Source organism: Salvelinus namaycush, chromosome 15, assembly GCF_016432855.1.
Source record: "Salvelinus namaycush isolate Seneca chromosome 15, SaNama_1.0, whole genome shotgun sequence".
NCBI classification, from domain to species: Eukaryota; Metazoa; Chordata; class Actinopteri; order Salmoniformes; family Salmonidae; genus Salvelinus; species Salvelinus namaycush.
Window position 1 is genome coordinate 7,250,452 of NC_052321.1, and position 10,295 is coordinate 7,260,746.

The window sequence follows — 10,295 nt, forward strand, 5'->3', positions numbered from 1 at the left end:
TCTGAGGCCATATAAGGGCTCTTGGAACCGGGGTGCACTCTTTTCAACATTCGCCATGACGCAAGACAGACCTCAGGATGGCGTTCTGGAAAGCTCCCGTTAAGGCCTTAGATATATCGGATCTGATTTTATTCGATATAGGTGTTAAGAACGTCATAATGTAGTATTTTAAACCGAGTTATATCAGTTTAAATCAGTATATTGCGATTTTCGAAATTTTCTTTGTGCTGCGTTATAGTGAGTTGGGCACGTCTTTGCCACATGGCTAATGTTTACTGCTAATTCCAAAGTTGAAGGCGACAATCTACAACCGAGCAACGATTTTCTTCTGGACAAGGACAACTTGCCCAAGATTCTGATGAAAGCTCATCAAAAAGTAAGAACTATTTATGATGTTAATTCGTTGTTCTGTTGAAAAACGTAAAACTCCTATTCCGCCATTAATTTCGGTGCGGTCTCGCTTTAACGCACGCTGTATGTCGTAGTAACGTTAATTTTAAAAATCTAACACAGCGGTTGCATTAAGAACTAATGTATCTTTCATTTGCTGTCCAACCTGTATTTTTTAGTCAGTTTATGATTAGTTAATGATTAGATTAGGTGCCTCTCCCAAGATTTCTCCCGACATTTTGTTGGCAGCTTGGCTACTATTCTCATTGTATAACACGATTTGTGCCGCTAAATATGCACATTTTCGAACAAACTCTATATGTATTGTGTATATGATGTTATAGGCTGTCATCTGAAGAAGTTTGAGAAGGTTAGTGAAAAATAATATATTTTGCTGGTTTAATTCGTTATCGCTATTGTTGGCTTGAATCAATGCTGTTGTGTGTGGTTGGCTATTGTAGTAAGCTAATATAATGCTATATTGTGTTTTCGCTGTAAAAAACTTAAAAATCTGAAATATTGGCTGGATTCACAAGACTTTGTCTTTCATTTGCTGTACGCTGTGTATTTTTCATAAATGTTTTTATGATGATGTATTTAGGTAATTCACGTTGGTCTCTGTAGTTATTCTAGTTGCTTTGGTAGAGTTGTGATGGTGGCTGCAATGTAAAACTATGATTTATACCTGAAATATGCAAATTTTTTCTAACAAAACATATGCTATAATAAATATGTTATCAGACTGTCATCTGATGAAGTTGTTTCTGGTTAGTGCTATTTATATCTTTATTTGGTCGAATTGTGATAGCTACCTATGTAGGAAAAAATGGTGGGAAAAATAGTTGTGTCTTTTGCTATCGTGGTTAGCTAATAGAAATACATATTGTGTCTTCCCTGTAAAACATTTTAAAAAATCAGAAATGATGGCTGGATTCACAAGATGTGTATCTTTCATCTGGTGTCTTGGACTTGTGATTTAATGATATTTAGATGCTAGTATTTACTTGTGACGCTATGCTGGCTATGCTAGTCAGCTTTTTTACTGATGGGGGTGCTCCCGATCCGGGCATGTGTGCAAGTAGCCTGTAATCAAACCTACAAATGCTGATGCTCCAGATACTCAACTAGTCTAAATAAGCCACAGTTTGATTGCTTCTTTAATCAGAACAACAGTTTTCAGCTGTGCTAACATAATCGCAAAAGGGTTTTCTAATGATCAATTATCCTTTTAAAATGATCAACTTGGATTAGCTAACCAACGTGTCATTGGAACACAGGAGTGATGGTTGCTGATAATGGGCTTCTGAATGCATATGTAGATATTCCATTAAAAATCAGCCGTTTCCTGCTACAATAGTCATTTACAACATTAACAATGTCTACACTGTATTTCTGATGTTATTTTATTGGACAAAAAATGAGCTTTTCTTTCAAAAACAAGGACATTTCTAAGTGACCCCCAAACTTGTAAACGGTAGTGTAATTTAAACAACTGTTCACTAGGTGTAGTCAAGACCATCAGAAATAGGGAAACTTGGATGTGACTAAAGAGTTAATCAGGTGATTTTCCACAAATATACAAGTATTTTCCTTTCCTTGGTAGCAAGATCTTATCTATTTTTTGCTAACTTTCTACAAAAATGTATTGGAGTGATGTAGGACTGGGTGTCGGAGTGCGAAGTCAGGCGCAGGAAACAGAGGATGCAATAACAAATGTTCCTTTAATGAAAACACTGAGAACTTCGGCCACCCTACTATACACTGTGTGCTCCCCAATACACGGGGGAACGAAAACAGTCCAGTAACAAACACGTATAGTCCGAAAAAAACACCACGCTTACAAACTAACAATCCCGCACAAAGAAACGGGCGGGCCGGCTGACTGATAAGCCCAACTAATTACAAACAATACAAAACAGGTGTAACCATAAACACATAAGGAGGGGGAGAAAGGATCAGTGGCAGCTAATAGGCCGGTGACGACGACCGCCGAGCGCCACCCGAACGGAAGGAGAGCCTGCCTCGGTCGGAGTCGTGACAAGTGAGATCATTTCTTTCTGTCGGGATATGTATACCGAGTATGTCCACGTCACCGTGAGACCATTTAATTGGTCAACTACACGGTAATGTAAAAGTTGTATTTTTAGTGATCCAATACGTAATATAGTACACTGATCATGATTTGGTTGTAATCCAGAGAGGTTAGAAAAAATTATCTAGATCCTCTATGAGGCTGTGGAGGGATTCAATTGTGGATTAAAAGAAAACATGAATCATCAGCGTTCAATCACACCTTTGTTTTTAAGCCCTGGATTTATAACCCCTTGATATTATTGTTGGATCTGATTTTAATAGCTAACATTTCTTTGGCCATAATAAATAGATATGCTGATAGTGGACAACCTTGTTTTACTCCTCTAGATAGTTTAAAACTTTGTGAGATGTAGCCATTATTTACTATTTTACACCTAGGGTTACTATACTTGACTTTAACCCATTTCATAAGAGATTCTCAAAATTGAAATGTTCCAGGCATTTATATATAAACTCCAGTCGTACTTTATCAAAGTATTTTCAAAGTCAGCTATGACCTGCTGACTCTTTTCAAAGTCAGCAGGCCTGTTTTCCCAGATTTTTCATAGTATTCTATTGTTTCAAGTACTTGTCTTATATTATCTCCAATCTATCGTCCATGTAAAAACCTCTCTGATTAGAATGAAAAATTCCGACATAACCTTTTTAATGATATGCGCTATACTTTTGCTAGAATTTTTGCATCACAACACTGAAGTGTAAGAGGCCTCCAATTTTTTTAAATGGACTGGATCTTATATATACCACTTGGATCCTGATTCAGTAATAATGAAATCAGACTTTCTTGTTGAGTGTCCGTGTAACGTTCGTCTATTTCTTCCTCCTCCTCGGATGAGGAGAGGCGAGAAGGATCGGACCAACACGCAGCGAGGTATGTAGACATGATGATTTTAATAATAATAACGAAGACGAAAATACACTTGAACAAACTACAAACAATAAACGAAGTCAACAGACCTGACAAACGAACTTACATAACACGAAGAACGCACGAACAGGAACAACTAAACAAACGACACAGTCCCGTGTGATGACGAACACAAACACGGAAGACAATCACCCACAAACAAACGTGAGAACAGCCTACCTTAATATGGTTCTCAATCAGAGGAAACGTCAAACACCTGCCTCTAATTGAGAACCATATCAGGCAACACATTTAACCCAACATAGAACACATAACATAGAATGCCCACCCCAACTCACGCCCTGACCAACTAAACACATACAAAAACAATGGAAAACAGGTCAGGAACGTGACAGTCCGATAATCTACCATTTACATAGGAGTGGTTAAACATGCTAATAACGGTCCTCTGAGTATATCTAAAAGTTTTGGTATACCTCCAGTGTTAGGCCATCCAGCCGTGGAGTTTTCCCCAGACTTAAAGGCTTTAATTGCATCAGGAAGTTCCTCTGTAATTTCACCTTCACATGAGTCTTTCTGTACAGCTGTTAATTTTACATTATTAATAAGAAAAAATCCATACAATTACTGTTCTGCTAAAAGAGATGGAGGAGACTGAAATGAAAACACATGCTTAAAGTTCTTTGCGTGACTGTCATTTGTAACAAGTTTCAGCAAATTCTTTTTTGTAGCATTTCTATGTTGAATGAAAACATATTTTGGTGCATTTTGCCCCATATTCCATCCAGTTTGCTTTATTTTTTAATATTTGATCTTTCTTGAATAAGCTCCTCCATTGTTTTTCCTCTAATTTATTCTGAGGCTCTATGGTACAGATTTGATTGCTTTCAGTCTGTTGTGTTAACCTTATAGTTCCTGTGGTACTATGGACTCTTTTGACCTAAGTTGCTTTTGTTTTAGAGCAGAGTAGTGAATTGCATGTCCTCTAAAGGCACATTTAAAAGTGTCCCATACAATAAGGGGATCTGCTGTACCTACAGCTGATGTCGAAGTTTACATACACTTAAGTTGTAGTCATTAAAACTCATTTTTCAACCACTCCTCAAATTTCTTGTTAACAAACTATAGTTTTGGCAAGTCGGTTAGGACATCTACTTTGTGCATGACACAAGTAATTTTTCCAACAATTGTTTACAGACAGATTATTTCACTTACAATTCACTGTATCACAATTCCAATGGGTCAGAAGTTTACATACACTAAGTTGACTGTGCCTTTAAACAGCTTGGAAAATTCCAGGAAATTATGTCATGGATTTAGAAACTTCTGATAGGCTAACTGACATAATTTGATTCAATTGGAGGTGTACCTGTGGATGTATTTCAAGGCCTACGTTCAAACTCAGTGCCTCTTTCCTTGACATCATGGGAAAATCAAAAGAAATCAGCCAAGACCTCAGAAAATAAATTGTAGACCTCCACAAGTCTGCTTCATCCTTGGGAGCAATTTCCAAATACCTGAAGGTACCACGTTCATCTGTACAAACAATAGTACGCAAGTATAAACACCAGGGACCATGCAGCTGTCATTCCGCTCAGGAAGGAGACATGTTCTGTCTCCTAGAGATGAACATACTTTGGTGCGAAAAGTGCAAATCAATCCCAGAACAACAGCAAAGGACCTTGTGAAATGCTGGAGGAAACGGGGACAAAAGTATCTATATATATATATATATATATATAAACGAGTCCTATATCGACATAACATGAAAGGCTTTGCTGCAGGAGGGACTGGTGCACTTCACAAAATAGATGGCATCATGAGGGAAGAAAATTATGTGGATATATTGAAGCAACATCTCAAGACATCAGTCAGAAGTTAAAGCTTGGTCGCAAATGGGTCTTCCAAATGGACAATGACCCCAAGCATACTTCCAAAATTGTGGCAAATGGCTTAAGGACACAAAAGTCAAGGTATTGGAGTGGCACATCACAAAGCCCTGCCCTGAATCCTATAGAAAATTTGTGGGCAGAACTGAAAAAGCGTGTGCGAGCAAGGAGGCCTACAAACCTGACTCAGTTACACCAGCTCTGTCAGGAGGAATGGGCCAAATTCACCCAACTTATTGTGGAAAGCTTGTGGAAGGCTAACCGAAACGTTTGACCCAAGTTAAACAATTTAAAGGCAATGCTACCAAACACTCAATTCGTATATGTAAACTTCTGACCCAGTGGGAATGTGATGAAAGAAATAAAAGCTGAAAAAATCATTCTCTCTACTATTATTCTGACATTTCACATTCTTAAAATAAAGTGGTGATCCTAACTGACCTAAGACAGGGCATTTTTACTAGGATTAATGTCAGGATTTGTGAAAAACTGAGTTTAAATTTATTTGACTTCAACTGTATGTTATGTCGGAAAAAGTCTGTTATAGATTCCTCTGTCCTAGTTAAAAACAAGTTCATTACTGCAGCAGTCTTTCCCATACATTTCTTATTAGCAGCACTTAGCCATTAAGAATTAGCCAAATACCAATACTCAAGATTTTGACTAAATTGACCACATTTGTTTCACCCATTGGCTGGTAGTATGGTATGGTATGCACACACCTTTGCGTGTGTGTGTGTGTGTGTATGTGTGTGTGTGTGTGTGTGTGTGTGTGTGTGTGTGTGTGTGTGTGTGTGTGTGTGTGTGTGTGTGTTTTAGTCTGCATAAGTGTGTATGGAGTGTCTTTTGAAGCTGAGCAGTATCAAAAATAAGATGTATTTTAAAGAGATCAGCAGAGAGACAAATTCAGCACCAAAAAGTCCTGTTTATCATTCAGCAGTGCACACACCTCTCCTCTCCTGTCAGGAGCTCTGGGGGGAAGGAGGTGAGTGACTCACACTGGAGTGAATGCACCACCACGGAGAAGAGAAGAGGGGGATGAATCAACTACAGGGTCCAGTAGCACACTAAAGAGGTGCTACTGGACCCTGATATACACATACACACACACACACACACACACACACACACACACACACACCACACACACACACACACACACACACACACACACACACACACACAACACACATGCATACACACACACACATGCATCACACACAGAACACACACACACAAAACAGACACACACAAACACACACAAACACAACTCTTCATCCCCATCTCCACCTACCGCCCACGCCAACTCCCCCGCCTGCATCACATATCCCATATCCTCCTATACATCTCCCTCCGCCACATGCGCACTCAGCCCCCCTCCTTCCTCCCTACTTCCTCCTCTCAGCCCCCCTCCCTCCTCCCTACTTCCTCCTCTCTGCCCCCTTTGTTATGCTGGTGAATGAGGACCCAAAAGCGACGTAATAGTAACAGAGTCTTTATTCCAGTAATAAACAAAATGATTCTCCTGGATATTATCAATGGTCAATCCAAAACAGGAACTGAAATCCTCTCGTCAATAGAGAGGAACGACTGGAGACGCGACCACAGACTGCAGGTCGCTTCAGGAAGGCACTGGCCGTAGCTGACATAGACACCTGCTCACACGCAGCATCGAAGAAGGCAAAGAACACGACAGGGCGGAACAAGGACACAGGAACAGCAAACATCAAACAAGAATCCGACAAGGACAGAAGCGGAAAACAGAGGGAGAAATAGGGACTCTAATCAGAGGGCAAAATAGGGGACAGGTGTGAAAGAGTAAATAGGTCGTTAGGAGAATGAGAAACAGCTGGGAGCGGGAACGGAACGATGAGAGAGAGAAAGAGGAAAGAACCTAATAAGACCAGCAAGGGAAGCACAGGGACAAGACATGATGAAAGACAAAACATGACAGTACCCCCCCCACTCACCGAGCGCCTCCTGGCGCACTCGAGGAGGAACCCTGGCGGCAACGAAGGAAATCATCAATCAACGAACGGTCCAGCACGTCCCGAGATGGAACCCAACTCCTCTCCTCAGACCGTAACCCTCCCATCCACTAAGTACTGGTGACCACGTCCCCGAGAACGCATGTCCATGATCTTTCGTACCTTGTAAATAGGAGCGCCCTCGACAAGGACGGGGGGGGGGGGGGGAAGACGAACGGGGCGCGAAGAAAAGGCTTGACACAAGAGACATGGAAGACAGGGTGGACGCGACAAGATGTCGCGGAAGAAGCAGTCGCACAGCGACAGGATTGACGACCTGAGAGACACGGAACGGACCAATGAACCGCGGAGTCAACTTGCGAGAAGCTGTCGTAAGGGGAAGGTTACGAGTGAAAGCCACACTCTCTGACCGCGACAATACCTAGGACTCCTAATCCTACGTCTATTGGCGGCTCTCACAGTCTGCCCCTGTAACGGCAAAGTGCAGACCTGACCCTCCTCCAGGTGCGCTCACAACGTTGGACAAAAGCCTGAGCGGAGGAACGCTGGACTCGGCGAGCTGGGACGAGAACAGAGGAGGCTGGTACCCAAGACTACTCTGAAACGGAGATAGCCCGGTAGCAGACGAAGGAAGCGAGTTGTGAGCGTACTCAGCCCAGGGGAGCTGTTCTGCCCAAGACGCAGGGTTTCGAAACGAAAGGCTGCGTAATATGCGACCAATCGACTGATTGGCCCTTTCTGCTTGACCGTTAGACTGGGGATGAAACCCGGAAGAGAGACTGACAGAAGCACCAATCAAACGACAGAACTCCCTCCAAAACTGTGACGTGAATTGCGGACCTCTGTCTGAAACGGCGTCTAACGGGAGGCCATGAATTCTGAACACATTCTCAATGATGATTTGTGCCGTCTCCTTAGCGGAAGGAAGCTTAGCGAGGGGAATGAAATGTGCCGCCTTAGAGAACCTATCGATAACCGTAAGAATCACAGTCTTCCCCGCAGACGAAGGCAGACCGGTAATAAAGTCTAAGGCGATGTGAGACCATGGTCGAGAAGGAATGGGAAGCGGTCTGAGACGACCGGCAGGGAGGAGAGTTACCTGACTTAGTCTGCGCGCAGTCCGAACAAGCAGCCACGAAACGGCGCGTGTCCCGCTCCTGAGTAGGCCACCAAAACCGCTGGCGAATAGAAGCAAGCGTACCCCGAACGCCGGGATGGCCAGCTAACTTGGCAGAGTGAGCCCACTGAGAAACAGCCAGACAGTAGAGACAGGAACGAACAGAAGGTTACTAGGACAAGCGCGCGGCGACGCAGTGTGAGTGAGTGCTTGCTTTACCTGTCTCTCAATTCCCCAGACAGTCAACCCCAACACGCCCTTCAGGGAGAATCCCCTCGGGGTCGGTAGAAGCCACAGAAGAACTAAGAGACGGGATAAGGCATCAGGCTTGGTGTTCTTATTTCCCGGACGATAGGAAATCACGAACTCGAAACGAGCGAAAAACAACGCCCAACGAGCCTGACGTGCATTAAGTCGTTTGGCAGAACGGATGTACTCAAGGTTCTTATGGTCAGTCCAAACGACACAAAGGAACGGTCGCCCCCTCCAACCACTGTCGCCATTCGCCTATGGCTAAGCGATGGCGAGCAGTTCGCGGTTACCCATCATAGTTGCGTTCCGATGGCGACAGGCGATGAGAAAAGTAAGCGCAAGGATGGACCTTATCGTCAGACTGGAAGCGCTGAGACAGAATGGCTCCCACGCCCACCTCTGAAGCGTCAACCTCGACAATGAATTGTTTAGTGACGTCAGGAGTAACAAGGATAGGGGCGGATGTAAAACGCTTCTTGAGGAGATCAAAAGCTCCCTGGCGGAACCGGACCACTTAAAGCAAGTCTTGACAGAAGTCAGAGCTGTGAGAGGGGCAGCCACTTGACCGAAATTACGAATGAAACGCCGATAGAAATTAGCGAAACCGAGAAAGCGCTGCAACTCGACACGTGACTTAGGAACGGGCCAATCGCTGACAGCCTGGACCTTAGCGGGATCCATCTGAATGCCTTCAGCGGAAATAACAGAACCGAGAAATGTGACAGAGGAGACATGAAAGGCGCACTTCTCAGCCTTCACGTAGAGCAATTCTCTAAAAGGCGCTGGAGTACACGTCGACGTGCTGAACATGAATCTCGAGTGACGGTGAAAAAATCAGGATATCGTCAAGGTAAACGAAAACAAAAATGTTCAGCATGTCTCTCATACATCATTAACTAATGCCTGAAAGACAGCTGGAGCATTAGCGAGACCGAACGGCAGAACCCGGTATTCAAATGCCCTAACGGAGTTTAAACGCCGTTTTCCACTCGTCCCCCTCTCTGATGCGTACAGATGGTAAGCTGTTACGAAGGTCCAACTTAGTAAAGAACCTGGCTCCCTGCAAATCTCGAAGGCCGACGACATAAGGGAAAAGCGGATAACGATTCTTAACCGTTATGTCATTCAGCCCTCGATAATCCACGAGGGGCGCAGAGTACCGTCCTTCTTCTTAACAAAGAAAAATCCCGCTCCGGCGGAGAGGAAGAAGGCACCACGGTACCGGCGTTGAGAGAAACAGACAGATAATCCTCGAGAGCCTTACGTTCGGGAGCCGACAGAGAGTATAGTCTACCCCGAGGGGGAGTGGTCCCCAAGGAGATCAATACAACAATCATACGACCGGTGAGGAGGAAGGGAGCTGGCTCTGGACCGACTGAAGACCGTGCGCAGATCATGATATTCCTCCGGCACTCCTGTCAAATCACCAGGTTCCTCCTGAGAGAGGGGACAGAAGACACAGGAGGGATAGCAGACATTAAACACTTCACATGACAAGAAACGTTCCGATAGGATAGAATTACTAGACCATCAATAGAAGGATTATGACATACTAGCCAGGGATGACCAAAACAACAGGTGTAAAAGGTGAACGAAAAATCAAAGGAAATGTGTCTCACTGTGGTTACCAGATACTGTGAGGGTTAAAGGTAGTGTCTCACATCTGATACTGGGGAGAAGACTACATCTAACCGAAC